Source organism: Coregonus clupeaformis, chromosome 18 (genome assembly GCF_020615455.1).
Source record: "Coregonus clupeaformis isolate EN_2021a chromosome 18, ASM2061545v1, whole genome shotgun sequence".
NCBI lineage: Eukaryota > Metazoa > Chordata > Actinopteri > Salmoniformes > Salmonidae > Coregonus > Coregonus clupeaformis.
The window spans coordinates 247289-274005 of NC_059209.1; the positions used below are offsets into that span (position 1 = coordinate 247289).

Sequence of the window (26717 nt, forward strand, 5' to 3'; positions counted from 1 at the left end):
GTCCTTGCCACACTCGAATGCTGAAGTCGAGAGAGTATTCAGCCAGATGAGTGTGGTAAAAAGCAAACATAGAAATCGGATGTCCTTGCAGACCCTTAACTCCATCCTGTACATTCAATATGGACTGAAGCTGTCTGGTGATGCTTGCTATGAGCACCAGCTGTCTGATAATGTTTTGCAGCTTTTTGGCACATCAGCTGCTTACTCATTTAAGTCAGCTCCCTCAGTTGATGAACCTGCCATAGAGAGCCTAGACCAAAATTACGATGACCCACTCTTTCTGTGAGCCAGCACAGCCTGTGTGTGTGTGGAGGGGGGTCTGGAAAAAACAAACAATTAACCTGAATTAGGGCCAAACTACTTACCATCATTTTCTCACATTGCCATTGACAGTTTTTTCTATTGTCTCTTTTTGGTCCATTTAGATTGTTATAATTTTTTATTTATTTATGATATGGTTAAAATGTTTCATGTTTTACTGTGACTTGTTATAGGCTCCTAAGTGGACCATAACGTTAAAAACCAAACCAAACTTAAGAAAACTAAACTAAAAAACTAAAATAAAAACTAAGTAACTCCACAAGTGTCTCTTTTGGGTCACTTTTGCCGGTCCCAAGCCCGGATAAAGGAGGAGGGTTGGAATTGTGACATAAAAAAAACAAGAATCGACAGAAGAAAGTTCATTTGTAGTTCTAAACATATTTAGGGTGTTTTTTACTCACTTTTTGTCTCTCCCATGACGTTATTCCTCTCTCCTACAGCGTCCATCACAATTACATGCACATAGACAATTATGCAAATTGGGTGATGTTGTCATTTAGCGACTTTTAGGACAGCCAATAGCTACTTTCCTTACTGAGGAGTTGGCAACACTGGCTGGTACAGAGGCTACAATGGTGCTACAAACGTCTCTAGCTCGGTGGAATGTGAGTACGTTATCACATGATACTTCCTTCAAATCCAGTCCCAAATGGCAGTAACCTACTGGAAAAGTGCTTGCCTTTGGAGGAAAGTAGGCAGCAGCCTTTGGATTGGTTAAATAATAACTGTATGCTACACTAACATTAGTTTCCATTCATGTCAAAACGATTGCCCAGCAATCAAATCAAACTCGTGATGCTCGGAGACGAATAGCAAATGACAACATCATCGTTCTCTTTGGTGAAGTCTGTTAAAATCTCTGCATTATTGTTGTGAATTACATCCAGGAAGTCGCTTTGCAGTTGTTCATGGACAAGGCTCTTCATCCAGAGCACCACATGGTTGTCTGCATTGTGCTGTTTGAGACAAAGCCCCCAATGGGTCTGGTGACTACCCTTGCTAACATTCTGAAGAGTCCCTGACAAGGAGCACTGCAGAGCACTCTTTCACCTTTAAATGTCACTATCTCTCTCAATATGTATTTCTTCAGGCTTAAAGACATAGTATTCCATTACAGCCCGCAATGTTGCTGTGAAGATCCTCAGCACCAAATTTGAAAGACTGGGCTACTGCATCAGCTAAGACATCCACCTGGATGCCTATTACAGAAAGGTCATCATTCACCAAATCTCAACAAAGTCCACCATTTACAGTCATTTTTCCTCTCTTAAAGGTCCTCTGATGGTTGGTGCTGCTGCCAGTGCTTTCTACATTAACGATGCTGTCCCCATTTTGCCCAGAACCATTGTTGTCAAAGCCTGCACCTACTTTGCTGGAGTAGCTGCTGATGTTCTTAAATTAAAGGCATTTTTTCAAAGTTACTTGAAATGACAAAGATTCAGTCAATTTAAAACACGTTTTAACTGTCCAAGCTTAATTTCTGTCACTCAGGTTGGAGTGAGAACCAAGGGAATCCAGGAGGCTCTTCTGAAAATCCCCATGGCTCCTGAAAATGTTGACAGAATCAGCAAGATGAAGCATGTCATTAAGGCTGTAAGGATCACTAAATGTTACACAATTATCTTCAATTGATTCAATCCCTGTAGGGCTTTTAAATTAAGTTGATAAATCAGGTTTGCTCTACTCATCTATCCACAGCTCTCTTGCCTGGGGGTCCCTGACCACAAGCCCCTGGCCTCCATGTACGTGAAGTTCTTAGGACAGGAAATTGTAATCACCAACATTGACAAGTCCATCATCAAAAAAAAATGTATGCACTCACTAACTGTAAGTCGCTCTGGATAAGAGCGTCTGCTAAATGACTAAAATGTAAATGTAAAGCTGTAGCAGCAAGCGCACAGCTGTCCAGGGAGAAGTTCACATCTAAGATTGCAGCCTCTTTTTCTTGGTTAGGTGAGTTCGTATGAAATACTTGTTCAAAACTAAATTCTCACAAGCATTGCCAATCAGAGATTATTAACCACAGACATTTGATTAATTTTGTGAATTTATATCCTTTTTCAGTCAAGATCTTCTAAGATAATCTATTCTGATATGCCATCCAAATTCAAGCCAATCGTTAAGGCCATTGCAGTCCAACTTTAGAAGACATTCTGTGCCGAAAGGCTTGGAGTCAAGGCATGCTTTGAGGTGGCCTCTGAGAATGCTGCCTTCATCAGAAACACTATTTTCTACAAGCCAGTTGGAAATCATTCAGTCATCATTGCTATAAAACCAGGCAAGCATTAACTTGGTAATAAGTTAAATTCAGGATACACTTGAATAAAAAATAACTAGAGTCGATGCCCAAGCAGAAATCTATATTTGTGTCTTAATCCACTGCATCCGCCGATGTCGGCCTTCCGCATCTTCGGTGGAAGGTGGCAGAGCTACATCGGTGTTTGTTAGACCAGGAAACATCCCAAAAATAGGTCTTCTCACAAATGTCTGTAGCGCCCGAACAGTCACAGAGACTCTGTGACGAGTACTGAGTATACGAAGAGACAGGAATTAACAAGGTCAAGGTTTACTTAACAATGACAAAGATAAATAACGAAGATAGAGTAAATGACACGACGCAAAACAATCACACACAACATCATACAGAACAGTCCAGGGCTAAATAGGGGTGGTGATGAGATGATGAGGTGCAGGTGCGCTGGAGGTGATTAGGGTGAGTTGGGTTTCCATTACGGTGTTGCCGAGGTGGTGTGCTCAGACCGGTGGCTCAGTAGACCAGCGAATCAGAGCGCCGGAGGGGAGCAACGGGAGGAGACGTGACAGACTCTCACAAACATGTACATGTTGATTGTTTTGTTCTACGATGCCCACAAGACCCATCTGAAGGTAACCTGGTACCAGTTAAATTGTGGAAGTACTTAGTGGCAACAAAAAAACTTTTTAAAAATTAAATAAATCCTGAGCTTTCTTATATCTCTCAGATATAGGCCATGCACTTCAAAACATACTTCCTTTTGTTAAATGTTTTGACTATCTGTTTTGCAATGTATTAATGTTATTCAATGCGTTTCTATGGGCTAATAGCAGTAAGGCCAAATTCAATGTTTCATCAAAAAATTAAAAAAGACCTGCAGGGGTCCTAAAATTCAAAGTCAAATAGCTAAATGATCCTTGGTATGACCATCTTAAAACAATTCCATATGTTAGCTTAGTAGAAACCCTGCCCTGGGGGTGTTGATGAGTTGATTTTGGCATAGTTAAAGACTTGCCTAGTTAAATAAAGGTAAAAAAATCAAAAATCAAAAGTTAATGACAGTTATTTAAAATACTATCCATTTTTAGCAGCTTCTGGGCCCACTATTGAGAGACTGGAGATTGAAGTGCAAGTTGGACCCAAGGCCACAGGAAAGATCCTCAAAGTCAGCACCATAACCGAATAGGAGGAAGCTCTGGAAGGAAAAACTGTCCTCAAGAAAATCCTGGTACCTGGTCTGAAGAACCGCACCAGATCATCATCCAACTCCAGCAGCTCTCGTTCCATCAGCTCTCGTTCCAGCAGTTCTCACTCTAGCCTTTGTTCCAAATCCTCTTCTTCCTCCAAGTCCTCATCCTCCTTTTCTCGTGCCAAGAGCAAGACCATCGATGTGAATGCACCCCCAATCAGCAAAATGTCCAGGAAAATCTGTAGTAGCAGCAGCAAACTGAGCTCCAGCAAATCAGTGAGCGGCCCCTCTTCCAGCTCCTCCAGCTCCAGCTCTCGCCTCTCCAGGGTGAGGCTACTGTTTCTCACAAAACTCTTTGAGACAGAGATGTATGGAGTTGACAAACAAGGGACAAACTTGTTGCGAACATAATGTTAATAATGTGACGGGAATGTATTACATTTATTAAACATTTTTCCAATTAGGCTGAGGTTTATGACCGCAAATCCACCAAGAATCACAAGGTACAATATTGAGGATTTTTAATCTATGGTAGAGGCCAAATGTTTTGTTTTGTTCTTTGTTTGCAGGTCTCCCAAGCCATCTCTAAGGCCATTTCCAAGGCCAGAGCCTCCAGAAGCAGGAGCAGCACCTCAGGCTTCCAGGCCATCTACAAGCAGGTGAAACTTCAATCTCACAACTTGAGTCAAGATAATCATCTCTCGCTATCGTTTTGTGCCAATGGGAGAGAGCACAAAGATGATTTCACTTGAAAAATGTCTGTCTTCTCAGGCCAAAGTCCTTGGCAATACTTCCGTGCGGAGGAGGGATACCAGGTTGCCGCTTACTTGGACAAAGCTACTTCCAGACTGCAGATCATTCTGGCTGCCCTTGCTGAGAGTGACAACTGGAAACTGTGCTGATGGTGCTCTGCTCAGCAAACACAAAGTCACTGTAAGATCAAGTATCTTGTGAACGGTGGTACAATAGAACGGTGGTACAATTTTCTCAGTTCCATCAATAAGGTAATGTATGAAATGTTATCTTTGACACTTCCAGAGATATTGACCTGTACCCCAAGGACAATTATGTGATGGAGAAGGTCAATGGAATGGAAATTCCCATCAACACCCTCCCAAACCTCGTGTTCAGAGGATGCATGGCTCTCGACCTTCGTCTCTCCCGAGTCCGTAGGGGAGTTGCAGCGATGGGACAACACTGTAACTACCAATTGGATATCACGAAAAAGGGGTAAAAAATAAAAACTCCCATACCAGCACCCCACATGTTTCTCCTCATGCTCCTTCAACCTTAATTATTTACATCACATTAACTAGAATCATCTAATCATGTACTGCAGTAATAAGATCATAGACAATGCCCTCATCCATAAAATACATCAATGAATTCCTGTGCATTTAAACAACGTTTTCTCTTGCCTCAAGCCTTTATCTAGATCAGACAGACGGGTTAAGGCTTGTCTCTGTATGCCCCAAGCCATGGTAACTACGAAGTCTACTCTGATAAGAACTCATGAAAGGTAATTGGCAGGGCGTAAGCGACATAAGCAGTTGCCTAGGGCCCCTGGCCACTAGGGAGCCCTCCTTCTTTTTAGGAACTCAGTCAGGGTCTCAACTTCGGTTGAGCATTAGAATAGTTGTCAGGTGCGATGTGTATGCGGCGAGTGAAGTCAAGCGCAGGACACAGAGATACTAGCAGACTTACTTTACTAATAGTAAAGAGCAAAACAAAACCTCCGAACCAGGAGGGAAAAACACCATACACGTGATAAGAAATACAGCAATGCCGATACCGCCTAGACAACAAAACAATAACACACAAATACCAAACGTGAGACAAGGGTAATTATAGGATATACAATCAAACATAATAGACAACAGGTGTAACTACTCAAGACAAAACAAGACAAACACCGAAACATCGATCGGCAGTAGCTAGTACTCCGGGGACAACGAACGCCGAAGCCTGCCCGAGCAAGGAGGAGGAGCAGCCTCGGCAGAATCCGTGACAGTACCCCCCCCTTGACGCGCGGCTCCAGCCGTGCGCCGGGGACGGCCAGGAGGACGCGGAGCAGGGCGAGTCGGATGACTCCGGTGGAACTCCGTCAAGAGGGAGGGATCTAGGATGTCCCTCCTAGGGGACCCAGCACCGCTTCCTCCGGACCGTACCCCTCCCACTCCACGAGATACTACAGACCCCCATCCGACGTCTCGAATCCACGATGGAACGGACTGAGTACGCCGGAGCCCCCTCGATGTCCAGTGGGGGCGGAGGAGCCTCTCGTATCTCATTCTCCTGGAGTGGACCAGCTACCACCCGGCCTGAGGAGAGACACATGGAACGAGGGGTTAATGCGGTAATTTATGGGCAGTTGTAACCTATAACATACCTCGTTCAATCTCCTCAGGACTTTAAATGGCCCCACAAACCGCCGACCCAGCTTCCGGCAGGGCAGGCGAAGGGGCAGGTTTCGAGTCGAGAGCCAGACTCGATCTCCAGGTGCATAAACTGGACTCTCACTGCGGTGGCGATCGGCGCTCGCCTTATGCCTACTGATAGCCCGCTGCAGATGGACATGCGCAGCGTTCCACGTCTCCTCCGAGCGTCGAAACCACTCATCCACCGCAGGAGCCTCGATCTGGCTCTGATGCCAGGGTGCCAGGACCGGCTGATACCCCAACACACACTGAAAAGGAGTAAGATTAGTGGAGGAGTGGCGAAGTGAGTTTTGGGCTATCTCTGCCCAGGGGATATACCCGACCACTCCTCCTGCTGGTCCTGGCAATAGGACCTCAGAAACCTACCCACATCCTGGTTTACTCTCTCCACCTGCCCATTACTCTCAGGGTGAAAACCCGAGGTAAGGCTAATCGAGACCCCCAAACGTTCCATAAACGCCCTCCAGACTCTAGAGGTGAACTGGGGACCCCGATCAGACACTATATCATCAGGCACCCCGTAGTGCCGGAAGACGTGTGTAAACAGGGCCTCAGCAGTTTGTAGGGCAGTAGGGAGACCTGGCATTGGAATGAGACGGCAGGCCTTAGAAAACCGATCCACAACGATCAAAATCGTGGTATTCCCCTGGGAGGGGGGAAGGTCCGTGACAAAGTCCACCGTTAGGTGAGACCACGGCCGTTGTGGAACGGGTAGAGGTTGTAACTTCCCCCTGGGCAGGTGTCTAGGCGCCTTACACTGAGCGCACACCGAACAGGAAGAAACGTAAACCCTCACGTCCTTTGCCAAGGTGGGCCACCAGTACTTCCCGCTAAGGCAGTGCACCGTTCGACCTACACCCGGATGACCAGAGGAGGGTGACGTGTGAGCCCAATATATCAGTCGATCATGGATCTCGAGCGGCACGTACTTCCGCCCCTCTGAACACTCAGGAGGAGTAGGGTCTGTACGTAACGCCCGCTCGATCTCCGCATCGACCTCCCACACCACCGGTGCCACCAGACAAGACTCCGGAAGTATGGGAGTGGGCTCAATGGACCTCTCCTCTGTGTCATATCGCCGGGACAGAGCGTCTGCCTTCACGTTCTGTGACCCTGGTATATACGTGAGCTTAAATACAAACCGGGCAAGAAACATGGCCCACCTAGCCTGACAAGGGTTCAGTCTCCTCGCTGCCCGGATGTACTCCAGGTTACGATGGTCAGTCAGAATGAGAAAAGGGTGTTTAGCCCCCTCAAGCCAATGCCTCCACACCTTTAGGGCTTGAACCACCGCTAGCAGCTCCCTGTCCCCCACGTCATAATTACGTTCCGCCGGACTGAGCTTCTTAGAATAAAAGGCACAGGGACGGAGTTTAGGAGGCGTGCCCGAGCGTTGAGACAGTACAGCACCAATCCCCGCCTCGGACGCGTCCACCTCCACTTGGAACGCCAAAGAGGGGTCCGGATGTGCCAGCACCGGAACCGAGGTGAACAGGTCCTTCAGATGTCTAAACGCCCTGTCCGCCTCAGCCGACCACTGTAAACGCACCGGGCCCCCCTTTAGCAGGGAGGTGATGGGAGCTGCTACCTGTTCAAAACCCCGGATAAACCTCCGGTAGTAATTGGCAAAACCCCAAAACCGCTGCACTTCCTTAACCGTGGTGGGAGTCTGCCAATTACGCACGGCTGAAACGCGGTCAATCTCCATCTCCACCCCTGATGTGGACCACCGATGTCCCAGGAAGGAGATGGACTCCTGGAAAAACAGGCATTTCTCCGCCTTCACATACAAGTCATGCTCCAACAGCCTACCCAACACCCGAAGCACCAGGGACACATGCTCGGCTCGTGTAGCGGAGTATATTAGAATGTCATCAATATACACCACTACACCCTGTCCATGCAAATCCCGGAAAATCTCGTCCACAAATGATTGGAAGACTGAAGGAGCATTCATTAACCCGTAGGGCATGACGAGATACTCATAGTGACCCGAGGTGGTACTAAATGCTGTTTTCCATTCATCTCCCTCCCTAATGCGCACCAGGTTGTAAGCGCTCCTGAGATCCAATTTTGTGAAGAATCGCGCCCCGTATAATGATTCCGTCATACTCGCAATCAGAGGGAGAGGATAACTGTATTTAATGGTAATCTGATTGAGACCACGGTAATCAATACACGGGCGCAAACCCCCATCCTTCTTCTTCACAAAAAAGAAACTCGAGGATGCAGGAGAAGTGGATGGCCGTATGTATCCCTGTCCCAGAGATTCAGTGACGTATGTCTCCATAGCCGCCGTCTCCTCTTGAGACAGAGGATACACATGACTACGCGGAAGTGCAGCGCCTGCCTGGAGGTCTATCGCACAATCCCCCTGTCTATGAGGTGGTAATTGAGTCGCCCTCTTCTTACTGAAGACGAGTGCCAAATCTGTATACTCAGGAGGAATGTGCAGTGCGGGCATTTGGTTCGAACTTTCCACCGTTGTTGCCCCTACGGAACCACCTATACACCGCCCGACACACTGATCAGACCATTCCCTGAGAGCCCTCTGTTGCCATGAAATGTTGGGGTCATGAGATATTAACCAGGGAAGCCCCAACACCACGGGAAACGCAGGAGAGTCAATCAAATAGAACTGTATAATCTCCTCATGACCCCCCTGCGTCTTCATCTTAAGTGGCGCTGTGACTTCCCTAATCAATCCCGACCCCAAAGGGCGGCTGTCTAGGGCATGGATAGGGAAGGGCACATTAACTGGTATGAGGGGAATCCCTAACTTATAACAGAAACTGCGATCAATAAAATTCCCAGCTGCGCCTGAATAAACTAGCGCCTTATGCTGGGAGTGAGAAGAAACCTCGGGAAACACAACTTGGATACACATGTGGACAACAGAGAGCTCTGGGTGAGTTGAGTGCTTACTCACCTGGAATGACTCATCAGTGCGTGGCCTGCTGCCTCGATCCCTAGGAGACCCTCCCCAGCACCGAACCGCAGTGTGTCCTCTGCGGCCACAGTTGGTGCAGGGGACGGCCTCTCTCCTGGTCTCTCTCCTCCTCTCTCTAGCACCAGCACCCCCGAGCTCCATAGGGCTCGGCTCGGAGGTGCTGGGGGATGGAATGGACGGCCCCAGCTCCGTACGTCCGCGGGTAGCCAACAGGGTATCCAGACGAATCGACATGTCCACCAGCTGATCGAAACTTAGGTTGGTGTCCCTGCAGGCCAACTCTCAGCAAACGTTCTCCCGTAGGCTGCACCTATAGTGGTCGATGAGGGCCCTCTCATTCCATCCCGCATTGGCCGCCAGAGTCCGGAAATCCAGTGCGAATTCCTGCGTGCTCCTCTTCCCCTGTCTGAGGTGGAACAGACGCTCCCCCACCGCTTTCCCCTCTGGGGGATGATCGAAAACCGCCTGAAGCGGCGGGAGAACTCCGCATAACTGACTGTCGCGGCGTCTATTCCCCTCCACTCGGCGTTGGCCCACTCCAGTGCCTTGCCGGACAGACAGGAGGTGAGGGCGGAAACGCTCTCGTATCCCGAGGGCGCTGGGTGAATGGTTGCCAGGTAGAGTTCTACTTGGAGCAGGAAACCCTGACACCCGGCCGCGGTGCCATCATAAGCCCTCGGGAGCGAGAGCCGAATCCCACTGGACTCCGGAGATGGAACGATGGGTATGGCTGAGGGTGGTGGTATTGTTGGAGGAGGTGTGGGCAAACCTCCTCTCTCCCATCGGCTCAAGGTGTTCATAACATCTTGCATGGCGGTGCCCAGTTTCTGGATCATGGCGTCTTGGTTGCTTACGCACTCCTCCAATGATCCCGTTGGCACCGCTGATCCTGCTGACTCCATAGTGGGTGTGTTATTCTGTCAGGTGCGATGTGTATGCGGCGAGTGAAGTCAAGCGCAGGACACAGAGATACTAGCAGACTTACTTTACTAATAGTAAAGAGCAAAACAAAACCTCCGAACCAGGAGGGAAAAACACCATACACGTGATAAGAAATACAGCATTGCCGATACCGCCTAGACAACAAAACAATAACACACAAATACCAAACGTGAGACAAGGGTAATTATAGGATATACAATCAAACATAATAGACAACAGGTGTAACTACTCAAGACAAAACAAGACAAACACCGAAACATCGATTGGCAGTAGCTCGTACTCCGGGGACGACGAACGCCGAAGCCTGCCCGAGCAAGGAGGAGGAGCAGCCTCGGCAGAATCCGTGACAATAGTAGAATACACAAGGTGCAATTTAGAAATTTGGTTGTGCAACAGGAGTTTTCCTCTTGTTATGTCAGTCACTAACTAGGTTTCCATCCAATTGGCGACAGATTTCCATGCGAATATTCTAAACTCTGCATTAGCATTTTCCCACCAGAGATGTGTTTACATCACATTGACTTGTTGCGGATAAAAGGCTATGCGCGATGACATAGTGCACATAAAAATAAATTAAAGTTAAATTCCCATGTACCGAATAAAAAAAGGTAAATGGGTTTACATCGCATTCTCAACTCTACTGATGGTTTTGTCACACAAACAAATTGCGTTACATAGTGAATGTGCCCCTCTGTTAATGGCACGTGCGCTCTAGCCAACAGCTCGCAGAAGCAGTGCAGGTATAGCCTACATGATCAGATTATGGACTAAAAAGCAAGATTATTTGTCAAAATGGCAGCCAAGCATAGATTATTATGTCACCAGAATAAGACCCTTGATATTTATTGGAAAAAAGTATCAAGCCTTGTCACCGTGCACTTTCACCACCCTGTGAAGTTCATCACTGTTGCCTAATGAACTGGGAGGACCACACAGCATATCATCGCGACTCAAAGTTTACATCGATATGATTGGACATGATTTGGAAAGGCACACACCTGTTTATATAAGGTCCCACAGTTGACAGTGCATGTCAGAGCAAAAACCTAGCCATAATGTTGAAGGAATTGTCCGTAGAGCTCCGAGACAGGATTGTGTCGAGGCACAGATCTGGGGAAGGGTACCAAAACATTTCTGCAGCATTGAAGGTCCCCAAGAACACAGTGGCCTCCATCATTCTTAAATGGAAGAAGTTTGGAACCACCAAGACTCTTCCTAGAGCTGGCCGCCCGGCCAAACTGAGCCATCGGGGGAGAAGGGCCTTGGTCAGGGAGGTGACCAAGAACCCGATGGTCACTCTGACAGAGCTCCAGAGTTCCTCTGTGGAGATGGGAGAACCTTCCAGAACAACCATTTCTGCAGCACTCCACCAATCAGGCCTTTATGGTAGAGTGGCCAGACAGAAGCCACTCCACAGTAAAAGGCACAGCCCGCTTGGAGTTTGCCAAAAGGCACCTAAAGGACTCTCGACCATGAGAAACAAGATTCTCTGGTCTGATGAAACCAAGATTGAACTCTTTGGCCTGAATGCCAAGCGTCACATCTGGAGGAAACCTGGCACCATCCCTAAGGTGAAGCATGGTGGTGGCAGCATCATGCTGTGGGGATGTTTTTCAGCGGCAGGGACTGGTAGACTAGTCAGGATTGAGGTAAAGATGAACGTAGCAAAGTACAGAGAGATCCTTGATCAAAACCTGCTCCAAAGGGCTCAGGACCTCAGACTGGGGCGAAGGTTCACCTTCCAACAGGACAATGACTCTAAGCACACAGCCAAGACAACGCAGGAGTGGCTTTCGGACAAGTCTCTGAATGTCCTTGAGTGGCCCAGCCAGAGCCCGGTCGAACATCTCTGGAGAGACCTGAAAATAGCTGTGCAGCGACGCTCACCATCCAACCTGACAGCTTTAGAGGATCTGCAGAGAAGAATGGGAGAAACTCTCCAAATACAGGCGTGCCAAGCTTGTAGCGTCATACCCAAGAAGACTCAAGGCTGTAATCGCTGCCAAAGGTGCTTCAACAAAGTGCTGAGTAAAGGGTCTGAATACTTATGTAAATATTATATTTCCGTTTTTATTTTTAATAAATGTGTATTATGTGGTTATGTGTGTAGATTGACAAGGAAAAAAACAAACAATTGAATCAATTTTAGAGTAAGGATGTAACGTAACAAAATGTGGAAAAAGTCAAGGGGGTCTGAATACTTTCCGAATGCACTGTATCTGACCATTCACCATTAGTGCTCTAGCTAGAGGTTCCCCAGCAACAAATCAATAGCGTCTTAACTCCATTTTACTCTCAGATAAGGAGTTTGTCAAGTTCATTTCTTCTGAAATCACATTTTTCCTAGAAATTAATTCAACCCCAGGTATGTGTGCTCTATTTCTTATACAGCCAGCAAAAACAAAGCTTGCTCTCAGCGGCTTCGAGACTTGAGCAAAGCCATAGCTACATTGGATTAAAATTATGCTACAGATCCTTCCTCTGATCTATATAAAGAATGCCAGCTACTCCAATCTGAATTTGACGAGCTCTCTACCAGACAAGCTGAGCAATTACTCTTACGAGCCCGGTACAGAGTGTTTGAGCAAGGCGACAAGGCCAGTAAACTCCTTGCATATCAAATCCGTAAATCTGAGGTCTCACATTTAATCCCACAAATAAGGACCCTGTCTGGTGCTACCACAGTTATACATAAAGAGATCAATGATCAATTCAAACAATTTTACTCTTGCGCTATACACCTCTGAATCTCCTCTAGACCCTTTGTTCATTGAGTTGTTATTTGATGGTCTAAAAATGCCTTCAATTGATACAGACTCTCATAACGGTTTAGAAGAAAGAAAAAAAAAAAGAAGAAGGATTTACACATGAGGAGATTGCAACGGCAGTGTCCGCAAGAAAAGCGGTAAATCCCCGGGTCCGGACAGCATTCCAAACAAATTTTACAAGGCGTTTTCCGGTCTGCTTTGCCCATTCCTGTCTCGATTATTTGCATTGTGCCTTAATACATCAAAGTTACCGCCAAGTCTTTATCAGGCTTCAATTTCATTACTATTAAAGAAAAACAAGGACCCCCTGGAATGTGGATTTTATCGCCCAATCTCGCTTTAAAATTGTGATTACAAGATCCTAGACAACCTCTTAGCCATCCGTATGGAGGGCTCACTGAACCAAGTAATACACTCTGACCAGACTGGCTTTATGAGAAATAGGCATTAGTTTTTCAATATTAAACGCCTTATGAATGTACTGTACTCCCCAGCGTTCGGGGCCCCGGAGGTGGTGGTCTCACACGATGCGGGAAAAGCTTTTGACTGCTTCGAGTGGGACTACGTAACAGATAAAAATCAATTTTGGGCTTTACAATAATTTACAAAAAGACTTAGAAATCTATTTAAAATTACTAAAAATAAAATTAAACGACAAGTAAGGATCTTTAAAAAGAACTTGCAGTGTTTTGTGGAATTTTCAGCCTGTTGGTGGGATGAAATTTCGGCCTTCCATGGTCCAATGCGGTAAATTGGTTAATAGACCAATAAGAGTTTCAAACCTCTCTGCCAATAACAGCAAAGGTTCAGTTTTCCCCTCCCCACTCAGACCCCTCGAAGACAGTCCTAGCAAAAGTATTTCTTGAGAAATTGCTCTTTGCTAAGAAGCTATTTGTTCTTTTTGGCCAAATTCATTGCGTGGATAAAAATTATTTATTTCTCTCCCATGGCTTCAGTATGGGCTAACAACCTGTCCTCTGATTATTTTCCCATGCACCGTGGATCCAGATAGGGTTGTCCACTCTCCCCCTTGTTGTTTGCTTTGGCAATCAAGCCCCTCGCCATCGCACAGTGCTCTAATGATGCTATTCAGGTATACTCAGGGAGGCCTTAGAGCAGAAAGTCTCACTATATGAGGATTACCTTTTGTTTATCTCCAACCCTGATACCTTATTACCACATGCCTTATCTATTCTTAAACTGTTTGGAGCAATCTCAGGGTACAATATGAATCTAGGCAAGAGTGAGCTTTTTCCTGTAAATCAGGCTGCTTTAAAGTGCTCTTTAACAAGCTTTCATTTTAGGACTGTCCGGGATCATTTCAGCTACTTGGGAGTTAAAGTGACAAGAAAATATATACAGTACCAGTCAAAAGTTTGGACACACCTACTCATTCAAGGGTTTTTCTTAATTTTTTACATTGCAGAATAATAGTGAAGACATCAAAACTATGAAATAACACATATGGAATCATGTAGTAACCAAAAAAGTGTTAAACAAATCAAAATATATTTTATATTTGAGATTCTTCAAATAGCCACCATTTGCCTTGATGACAGCTTTGCACACAGCTTTGCACACTCTCAACCAGCTTCATGAGGTAGTCACCTGGAATGCATTTCAATTAACAGGTGTGCCTAGTTAAAAGTTAATTTGTGGAATTTCTTTCCATCTAAATGCGTTTAAGCCAATCAGTTGTGTGTTGTGACAAGGTAGGGTTGGTATACAGAAGATAGCCCTATTTGGTAAAAGACCAAGTCCATATTATGGCAAGAACAGCTCAAATAAGCAAAGAGAAATGACACTCCATCATTATTTTAAGACATGAAGGTCAGTCAATCCAGAAAATGTCAAGAATTTTCAAAGTTTCTTCAAGTGCAGTCGCAAGCGCTATGATGAAACTGGCTCTCATGAGGACCGCCACAGGAAAGGAAGACCCAGAGTTACCTCTGCTGCAGACAATATGTTAATTAGAGTTAACTGCACCTCAAATTGCAGTCCAAATAAATGCTTCACAGAGTTCAAGTAAGAGACAAATCTCAACATCAACTGTTCAGTGGAGACTGCGTGAATCAGGCCTTCATGGTCGAATTGCTGCAAAGAAACCACTACTAAAGGACACCAATAATAAGAAGAGACTTGCTTGGGCCAAGAAACACGAGCAATGGACATTAGACCGGTGGAAATCTGTCCTTTGGTCTGATGAGTCCAAATGTGAGATTTTGGTTCCAATCGCCGTGTCTTTGTGAGACGCAGTGTAGGTGAACGGATGATCTCCGCATGTGTGGTTCCCACCGTGAAGCATGGAGGAGGTGTGATGGTGTGGGGGTGCTTTGCTGGTGACACTGTCTGTGATTTATTTAGAATTCAAGGCCCATTTAACCAGCATGGCTACCACAGCATTCTGCAGTAATATGCCATCCCATCTGGTTTGGGCTTAGTGGGACTATCATTTGTTTTTCAACAGGACAATGACCCAACACACCTCCAGGCTGTGTAAGGGCTATTTGACCAAGAAGAGTGATTGAGTGCTGCATCAGATGACCTGGCCTCCACAATCACCCGACCTCAACCCAATTGAGATGGTTTGGGATGAGTTGGACTGCAGAGTGAAGGAAAAGCAGCCAACAAGTGCTCAGCATATGTGGGAACTCCTTCAAGACTGTTGGAAAAGCATTCCTCATGAAGCTGGTTGAGAGAATGCCAAGAGTGTGTAAATCTGTCATCAAGGCAAAAGGTGGCTATTTGAAGAATCTCAAATATAAAATATATTTTGATTAGTTTAACACTTTTATTGGTATAAGATAAAGAAAAACCCTTGAATGAGTAGGTCTGTCCAAACTTTTGACTGGTACTGTATATGCAATCATTAATGACATACAGAACCCATCTTTGTTGCCATTAAAGACTCGATAGAAAAAGGATTTGGGGGAGGAACTTGAGGATGACACCTGGGAATCTGTGCTGTACAGGGTGCATTCTTCCTCTTTTAGCACAGCCTCATCCATTTCAAGGTGGTTCACTGGTCCGGGGCTAAACTCGGAAGAATATTCTCTGATTTTGATCCTACTTGTGTTCGATGTAAAACAGAACCAGCCACTGTTTTGGGACTGTCATAAACTGTCTGGTTTCTGGGAATTCATAATAAAATGTTTTTCTGATATACAGTATATGACACTGTTATAGATCCATCTCCCCTTACAGACCTTTTTGGAGTACCCCCCTGTCAAGAATTCAGTTGGACACTGTTGTTTATACAACTCTTTTAGTTAAGACGGCTAATACTCCAGAACTGGAAGATGGCGGTTTCTCCATCTCATAAATATTGGGAGGGAGATGTGTTGTGCTCTCTGAAATTAGGTAAAACTCAATTCAATACACGTGGGAATTCCAAACTGTTTTATGATGCTTGGGCTCCATTCCGGTCTTACTTTGAACAAAAATAAATCTGGTTTTACTGGTTGGAGGAGCATTTATTTTTTGTGTTTTTTTGGGAGGACATTGAGATTGGGGATGTGCCCATTGATTCTTATAGAATGTGACTTGTGGCTGCCTTATTCCTCTTGCCCTGTCAGAGCCTAAAATGTGAGCTTGTTTTGCTCTGTTTGTAAACAATGTAACTGTAAAAAATAAAACAAGCATTGTAAACTTACATTTTGGTCCGATGGATGGTCAGTCTGTGGCCATGACTGTCTGTGAATGTGCGAGTGGTTGCATTTCTTCAACCCTACCCCTTTAACCTTTGTACCCTTCTGTCCAGTGTGTTTAACTTGTCTAAAGTATGGTATCTTTATAGTTATTCTTATTTTTTTTTCTAGTTCAGCATATTATTTATATTGTTTATATAGTGTTGTCTTATTATGTGTGATGTGTGTAAAACTGAATAAACTGAGTTTAAAAAAAATTGAATGATAATGTAGGCTATAGTAACTGAAGGGAACCTTTTAGTTGGCTGTTGAATATGTGTGGTTATTAGGTCTACTGATGGTCGATACTGGCTAATATTTAAATAGGAGATAGAGAAAGTCCGGGTAGGCTATAATGAAGACATTCGAGCAGACCCATCCCTGCAAGTAAAAAAGGCTGTGCAATTTAAATTCTGCATAATTCCATAAACTTTACTGTGGGAAAGTTGATATGCTTCAGTTTGCTGTCATATGACTGGTCTCACGTCTCCAGCTATTATAAGTAAAAATATCTAAAACAATCCAAACAGATTACTTATTTCCCTAGCTCTTATCAATAGCTCTTATCAAGTTGTAAAGTACAGTGCATGGAGAAAGGTGTTATTTCTATCTGAAAAAATAAAGTAGCTGCTTTCACACTTCAATTCATGGTTTCCTCACTCATAACGGTGGTGGAATTATGGGGTATTTAAGTCAAGGTCAGACACACCTCCGCCACACCTTCATTTATTCGACCTCCACCCCAAACGAATAGTGGGTAAATAGCATGCTATTCCCATGCTTAAGTTCAAGGTCAGAATATGCATATAGAGAGAAAAGTGCATAAAAAGGGAATTCCATTCCATTTACACACTCTTAACTCAGGTCGGAATCAGGCCCTAAGGAATTAACATGGTCCACACCAATGATCCCTCTGAGCTGCTGCATGAAGCTCCCACTGGACTGCCCTGAAGAATAAATAGCAGCCTGCGCAGAGACTCAAGAGATTGAACTTCACTCAACTTTCTAGAGTTTTCCCCGTTAGTTAACAATATCGACATTTCCCTTTACTGTGGGAATTGTAATCGAATCAACACAATATTAGCCACTTTCAATGCCACATACAGAGAAAAAAAAAAACTATGCAAGACTTAGTATGCAAAACTAACTGTGCAAGAGGTTTTGTTGTAGGCAGAGCGCATCGGAGTAGGATTCTATTGCATTGACCTACTCTACACAGACCAATCAGAGTTGCAGTAGGGCTATATGCGAATAGACCATTGCCATATATGGATTTGAGCCATTCACTTTGAACTGGACTGTGTTTACAGCATGAGCGGTCGTGAGTATATGCGCCTGTTTTGAGATCAAAGCGAGAGCTGCATGTAGCCACGTGTGCACATTTGTTCATATTCTTTGCTAGTTAGTGAGTTATTAGCCCAGTTATAGCTAATTTGTAGTCAGCAATGTGGGAGTGACTGCTTCCTACAACAGCACAAAACGTGTACATTTCTAGCCATCTTTGAAAAGGAGTCAGGTAAAGAGCTTTTTTTTATGTCTTAAAGGGGCAGTGTTGTATTTTGAGACAGGCTTGAATAAGCTAAGTAGCCATAGCATAATTTGTCTGATTCTCCGTAATAAATCTATGGGAATAATAATGTTTGTTATTTTCTAAAGTGGTTTAAATCAAACAACACAACAAAATGTTCAGTGACCTCCTTTTCTGAAGGACAAGTGGATAAACAGGTTATTGTCAAGCCCTGCATGTTTTCTTTCAAAAGTCTCATGCAATGTAGACCTACATTGAACACCACACATTGGCTGCTACTGTAGGCTGAATGATAGAACAGCTATTTCCATGTTAAAATGTTATGGGATGCATTTTCTCCATTGTTTTTGATGGTAGGCCACTCTGGTAGGGCCTACATTATGATCAAATAGCCACAGTAGCCTACTTGGCCACTGTTAAAACAGTCAATTAAAGCGGGTACAGCCTCAATGTTTACAGTAAATGTGTGCCAGAGGAATTTTCACAACGTTAAAATTTGCACAGTCGTGAATGCACGACAACGCCTCTTCCCCCTAAGGATGCTGAAAAGATTTGTCATGGGCCCTCAGATCCTCAAAAAGTTCTACAGCTGCCCCATTGAGAGCATCTTGACTGGCTGCATCACCACTTGGTATGGCAACTGCTTGGCATCCAACCGCAAGGTGCTACAGAGGGTAGTGCATATGGTCCAGTACTTCACTGGGGCCGAGCTCCTTGCTATCCAGGACCTCTATACCAGGCAGTGTCAGAGGAAGGCCCTAAAAAAAGTCAAAGACTCCAGCAATCCAAGTCATAGACCTCTTTGCTACTGCATTAAAGTGGGACCAATGCACCAAGTCTGGAACCAACAGGTCCCTGAAAAAGTTCTACCTCCAAGCCATAAGACTACTAAATAGTTAACCAAATAGCTACCCGGACTATCTGCATTGACCCTTTTTGCACGAACTCATCACATACGCTGCTGCTACTGTTTATTATTTATCCTGTTGCCTAGTCAATTTACCACTAACTATACAGTGCATTGGAAAGTATTCAGACCCCTTGACTTTTTCCACATGTTGTTACGTTACAGCCTTATCCTAAAATTGATTAAATAGTTTTTTTTCCCTCGTCAATCTACATACAATACCCCATAATGACAAAACAAAAACAGATTGTTACACATTTTTGCAAATGTATTACAAATACAAAACGGAAATATCACATTTACATAACTATTCAGACCCTTTACTCAGTACTTTGTAGAAGCACCTTTGGCAGCGATTACAGCCTCAAGTCTTTTTGGGTATAACGCTACAAGCTTGGCACACCTGTATTTGGGGAGTTTCTCCCATTCTTCTCTGCAGATCCTCTCCAGCTCTGTCAGGTTGGATGGGGAGCGTCGCTGCACAGCTATTTTCAGGTCTCTCCAGAGATGTTCGATCGGGTTCAAGTCCGGGCTCTGGCTGGGCCACTCAAGGACATTCAGAGACTTGTCCCGAAGCCACTCGTGCGTTGTCTTGGCTGTGTGCTTAGGGTCGTTGTCCTGTTGGAAGGTGAACCTTAGCCCCAGTCTGAGGTCCTGAGCGCTCTGGAGCAAGGAACTCTCTGTACTTTGCTCCGTTCATCTTTCCCTCCATACTGACTAGTCTCCCAGTCCCTGCCGCTGAAAAACATCCCCACAGCATGATGCTGCCACCACCATGCTTCACCATAGGGATGGTGCCTGGTTTCCTACAGACGTGACGCTTGGCATTCATGCCAAAGAGTTCAATCTTGGTTTCATCAGACCAGAGAATCTTGTTTCTCATGGTCTGAGAGTCCTTTAGGTGCCTTTTGGCAAACTCCAAGCGGGGTGTCATGTGCCTTTTACTGAGGAGTGGCTTCTGTCTGGCCACTCTACCATAAAGGCCTGATTGGTGGAGTGCTGCAGAGATGGTTGTCCTTCTGGAAGGTTCTTCCATCTCCACAGAGGAACACTGGAGCTCTGTCAGAGTGACCATCAGGTTATTGGTCACCTCCCGGGCAGCCAGCTCTAGGAAGAGTCTTGATGGTTCCAAACTTCTTCCATTTAAGAATGATGGAGGCCACCGTGTTCTTGGGGACCTTCAATGCTGCAGAAATGTTTTGGTACCCTTCCCAGGATCTGAGCCTCGACACAATCCTGTCTCGGAACTCTACGGACAATTACTTCGACCTCATGGCTTGGCTTTTGCACTGTCAACTGTGGGACCTTATATAGACAGGTGTGTGCCTTTCCAAATAATGTCCAATCAATTTAATTGTAGAAAAATCTCAAGGATGATCAATGGAAACAGGATGCACCTGAGCTCAATTTCGAGTCTCATAGCAAAGGGTCTGAATACTTGTATTTCTGAATACTTGTAAGGTATCTGTTTTTTATTTTTTATAAATTTGCAAACATTTCTAAAAACCTGTTTCGCTTTGTCATTATGGGGTATTGTGTGTAGATTGATGAGGGGGAAAAAACTATTTAAACCATTTTAGAATAAGGCTGTAACGTAAAAATTTTTGGGAAAAGAGGAAGGGGTCTGAATACTTTCCGAATGCACTGTATGTTCATATCTACCTCAATTACCTCCAGTGGAGGCTCCACAAATGAGTAAGGGGAGGACCATAAAAAGTCATCCTTTTTCGAAAACACTATACTAAATATATTCACTATCAGAGCTCTTGTAGCATGAATTGACATGTTATCCACCCAATCAAAGGATCAGAGAATGAATCTAGTCCTGAAAGCATAAGCTACAGCTAGCTAGTACTGCAGTAGACAATAGTTGAAAAGTTAACAAATTAATTTCTTTAAAAATGAAGGGAGAGAGAGAGAGCTACAGTGGGGAGAACAAGTATTTGATACACTGCCAATTTTGCAGGTTTTCCTACTTACAAAGCATGTAGTGGTCTGTAATTTTTTATCATAGGTACACTTCAACTGTGAGAGACGGAATCTAAAACAAAAATCCAGAAAATCACATTGTATGATTTTTAAGTAATTAATTTGCATTTCATTGCATGACATAAGTATTTGATCACCTACCAACCAGTAAGAATTCCGGCTATCACAGACCTGTTCGTTTTTCTTTAAGAAGCCCTCCTGCTCTCCACTCATTACCTGTATTAACTGCACCTGTAACACACTACGCCGTCATGGATTAAAATCCTGCAGCGCACGCAAGGTCCCCCTGCTCAAGCCAGCGCATGTCTAGGCCCGTCTGAAGTTTGCCAATGACCATCTGGATGATCTAGAGGAGGAATGGGAGAAGGTCATGTGGTCTGATGAGACAAAAATAGAGCTTTTTGGTCTAAACTCCACTCGCCGTGTTTGGAGGAAGAAGAAGGATGAGTACAACCCCAAGAACACCATCCCAACCGTGAAGCATGGAGGTGGAAACATCATTCTTTGGGGATGCTTTTCTGCAAAGGGGACAGGATGACTGCACCGTATTGAGGGAGGATGGATGGGGCCATGTATCGCGAGATCTTGGCCAACAACCTCCTTCCCTCAGTAAGAGCATTGAAGATGGGTCGTGGCTGGGTCTTCTAGCATGACAACGACCCGAAACACACAGCCAGGGCAACTAAGGAGTGGCTCCGTAAGAAGCATCTCAAGGTCCTGGAGTGGCCTAGCCAGTCTCCAGACCTGAACCCAATAGAAAATCTTTGGAGGGAGCTGAAAGTCCGTATTGCCCAGCGACAGCCCCGAAACCTGAAGGATCTGGAAAAGGTCTGTATGGAGGAGTGGGACAAAATCCCTCCTGAGATGTGTGCAAACCTGGTGGCCAACTACAAGAAACGTCTGAACTCTGTGATTGCCAACAAGGGTTTTGCCACCAAGTATTAAGTCATGTTTTGCAGAGGGGTCAAATACTTATTTCCCTCATTAAAATACAAATCAATTTATAACATTTTTGACATGCGTTTTTCTGGATTTTGTTGTTGTTATTCTGTCTCTCACTGTTCAAATAAACCTACCATTAAAATTATAGACTGATCATGTCTTTGTAAGTGGGCAAACGTACAAAATCAGCAGGGGATCAAATACTTTTTTCCGTCACTGTAGCTAGATTAGCCTACTCAAACACCTGGCTCAAACAGAGAGGGATGCTATGTTAGCTAGCTATGGCTATCCAACACTGGAACTCTAAGCTTTTGGTTTTATTAATTTATGGCCCGCCGGTGTAACTGCTTGCTGCCTGTACTGCATGATTGTAGCGGGTTTACTAACACGTTAGTTCTAGTAGCTACTGTTTGATGACTATGACATTAGCCAATATGGCGATAACGATGTAGGCTGTGTGTAGCGGTTAGCGGTTATGATATGAAGATTTTGCCTGGAAAGGTTTTTTCGCCTGGTTACAGACAGCTGATGTGTTGTGCACTGAAGTCCACAAGCGAAGGGAAAAGGTGAGAGGAGGAGAGCACGTAGATGCGAGAAGGAATTATATGAGCAAAATGATCATGTTGTTTGTATGTGGCTGCTATGAAAGTGAACTGTGTTTGCGTGTGATCAGTGGTGTATTCATTCTGCAGATTCTGTTGAAAAACGTTTCTTAAACGGAATGAAACAGGGATAAACATACCTGAATTTGTCCAAAAGAAACTCTTGTTTTCAACTGTTGGACTAATGATTACAACCTAGATCAGCTAGATGCAGGCAAGAGTGTGCAAGGCGGTAATGAATGTGTCACTGTCTGTCACCTTGATTACTTTTGTTTTTCTCTCGACATGTGTACCTACGTTGTAAACTTTAATTCATAGGCTAGGTTGTAGCAACCTCATGATGGGTATAGGGAAAATTATAGTATCATGTAGTAGCCTAAACCTATCGATGTTACATTGAGCTGGATGAATGGATTATTTTATTTTTATTTTATTTATTTTATTTCACCTTTATTTAACCAGGTAAACCAGTTGAGAACAAGTTCTCATTTACAACTGCGACCTGGCCAAGATAAAGCAAAGCAGTGCGATAAAAACAACAACACAGAGTTACATATGGGGTAAAACAAAACAAAGTCAAAAATACAACAGAAATAAATATATATACAGTGTGTGCAAATGTAGCAAGTTATGGAGGTAAGGCAATAAATAGGCTATAGTGCAAAATAATTACAATTAGTATTAACACTGGAATGATAGATGTGCAAGAGATGATGTGCAAATAGAGATACTGGGGTACAAATGAGCAAAATAAATAACAATATAGGGATGAGGTAGTTGGGCGGGCTAATTTCAGATGGGCTGTGTACAGGTGCAGTGATCGGTAAGGTGCTCTGACAACTGATGCTTAAAGTTAGTGAGGGAGATAAGTGTCTCCAGCTTCAGAGATTTTTGCAATTTGTTCCAGTCATTGGCAGCAGAGAACTGGAAGCAATGGCGGCCAAAGGAGGTGTTGGCTTTGGGGATGACCAGTGAGATATACCTGCTGGAGCGCAGACTACGGGTGGGTGTTGCTATGGTGACCAATGATCTAAGATAAGGCGGGGATTTGCCTAGCAGTGATTTATAGATGGCCTGGAGCCAGTGGGTTTGGCGATGAATATGTAGTGATTAATGACGGTTATTAATGACGGTCATCCAATATGCTGTAATAGAAATAAGGCTGTAATAAAAAAATGTATCGTCCTCCCTCATCATAAACGTCACAACCGCCACTGATTATCTCGTACCCCTGCACATCGACTCGTTACTGGTACCCTGTGCATATAGCAAAGTTATCGTTATTCCTCGTGTTATTATTTTCTAGTTTTGCTCTCTACATTGTTGGGAAGGACCCGTAAGTAATTGTTTCACTGTTAGTCTACACCTTTTTACGAAGCATGTGACAAATACAATTTGGACTGATTTGATTTGTCGGGATATATTTCATCCGAAGTACTTTACTCGCATAAAAAGGTTGGATGGAAACCTGGTTACAGTCACTCAATTAGCCCAGCTGAAATGTTTTTAGATTGTTCAGTTAGTCTACCCAGCTATCTAAAGTTGGTAGTAATCATAGCCGAATTAACAACCGGACACGTGCCCAGAGGCCCTGACCTCCAGGGGGCCCCCATTGATTTTGTTAGTCACTCTCACTCAGATATCATATTAACATGGCATAAGTCATGAAATAATTTGTAGAATTGCAGGAAATTAGATGTAAAACTGCAACAACAAAATATCTCCGCCCCATGGCAAAATGTGTAGAATTGCAGGAAATACACTTTAAAACTACATTTTCCCTCTCCACGAGGGGCCCCCCAAACAAATGTCACCTAGGGCCCCCAAAAGGCTAGGGCTGGCCCTGGTGATTGGAATCTTAGGTCATAATATCCATAATTTCTTTAAATTCATAAATAGCATATAACCTGTTTAAAGGGTACTAAATCATAAGCAAGAGTAATTTTAAATCATATGATTTTGGCACTCAGGTTCAAGTTGTGGACTGGATGAAGGGACATACCTGTGGAATCTGTGGAAAGGCTGATGGGGAAGTCAGACACGAGTACCGTACACCCAGTGGCCGCCTGACCAAGAGCCCAGTCAGCTTTGCCCATTCCTGGGTGATTTCTTCGGAGAACTGCAGTGATAAGTCTGGTAAGTCTTAGCCTACTGCCTATGCATCACTTTAACAAATGTAAGTTCATTTATTTAACATTATTACTGTACATCTTTATCCCCGAATGTCTCATGAAGCCTGAGTCTGGAGAAGCAGGTGATTGTTGATGGCAAGAAGTCCAAATGCTACTCTGTTGAGCCTGTCCTGCACTGTCTGCCTCCCAGTGAGGACCACTCACACAATCGGTTTCCACTGCCTGCCAGTCAGTGAGTATAGAATGGACAACTGTTTTACTGAAGACACCATACTGTATGTGATGTATTCAATGAATACTGATTTCTTACTTTCTTTCCTATTACAGATTCCAACCTGAACCGCTCTGAAGGTCTGAGCAGCATCTACGATTAGAGTGTGGACCTGAGGTAGAAGGCAGAAGACCATGTGGCCTGTCGCTGCTCTGAGCAGTGTGCTTAGAGCTCTGGTGGAGCAGATACTATGTAACCTTTCGAACAGAAAATATGTAATTTCACATCACTGAGATTCTTGACCATTCAAATTGTAATAAATCCAACTGTGCATTCAAAGACGGTCTCTGATACATTATAGCCCTCTAACAACAGCAATCTAATGGCAATCACTTTTCATGGTGAATTGTAAAATAAAAATAAGACATCAATGCAGAAAACACTTTCAAAGTGATATATGCAGAGTGATAAGCGCATCCACCTCACTGTGACTGTTCCGTATACCATTTTGTTACACTGCATCTACAACATTAAACACAATAGCCTAGAGCAATATTGTTTTGTTGTCACTTCAAGGGGAAAGACACAGTTTGTCAATTTCATGAATATATATATATACAGTACCAGTCAAAAGTTTGGACACACCTACTCATTCAAGGGTTTTTCTTAATTTTTTACATTGTATAATAATAGTGAAGACTTCAAAACTATGAAATAACATATGGAATCATGTAGTAACCAAAAAAGGGTTAAACAAATCAAAATATATTTTATATTTGAGATTCTTCAAAGTAGCCACCCTTTGCCTTGATGACAGCTTTGCACACTCTTGGCAATCTCTCAACCAGCTTCATGAGGTAGTTTGAGCCAATCAGTTGTGTTGTGACAAGGTAGGGGGGAGTATACAGAAGATAGCCCTATTTTGTAAAAAACCAAGTCCATTTTATGGCAAGCACAGCTCAAATAGGCAAAGAGAAATGATAGTCCATCATTACTTTAAGTCATAGTCAGTCAATCTGGAAAATGTCAAGAACTTTGAAAGTTTCTTCAAGTGCAGTCGCAAAAACCATCAAGCACTAAAATGAAACTGGCTCTCATTAGGACCGCCACAGGAATGGAAGACCCAGAGTTACCTCTACTGAAGATAAGTTCATTAGAGTTACCAGCCTCAGAAATTGCAGCCCAAATAACTGAGTTCAAGTAACAGACACATCTCAACATCAACTGTTCAAAGAAACCACTACTAAAAGGACACCAATAAGAAGTAGAGACTTGCTTGGGCCAAAATCTGTCCTTTGGTCTGATTAGTCCAAATTTGAGATTGTTGGTTCGAAGCGCCGTGTCTTTGTGAGACGCAGAGTAGGTGAACAGATGATCTCCGCATTTGTGGTTTCCACTGTGAAGCATGTTGGTGATTTATTTAGAATTCAAGGCACACTTAATCAGCATGGCTACCATTGCATTATGCAGCGATACGCCATCCCATCTGGTTTGCGCTTAGTGGGACTATAATTTGTTTTTCAACAGGACAATATCCCAACACACCTCCAGGCTGTGTAAGGGCTATTTTACCAAGAAGGAGAGTGATGGAGTGCTGCATCAGATGACCTGGCCTCCACAATCACCCGACCTCAACCCAATTGAGATGGTTTGGGATGAGTTGGACCGCAGAGTGAAGGAAAAGCAGCCAACAAGTGCTAAGCATATGTGGGAACTCCTTCAAGACTGTTGGAAAAGCATTCCAGGTGAAGCTGGTTGAGAGAATGCCAACAGTGTGCAAAGCTGTCACCAAGGCAAGGGTGGCTATTTGAAGAATCTCAAACATAAAATATATTTTGATTTGTTTAACACTTTTTTG

General features: G+C 44.1%; 2 pseudogenes; both read left to right on the top strand.

Moving 5' to 3' along the window:
* Positions 1 to 4516, top strand: part of LOC121532950 — a 31305-nt pseudogene extending 26789 nt beyond the window's left edge.
* Positions 4517 to 4519: 3 nt separating this feature from the next.
* On the top strand, positions 4520 to 25532 carry LOC121532949 (annotated as a pseudogene).
* The last annotated feature ends 1185 nt before the right edge of the window (positions 25533 to 26717 follow it).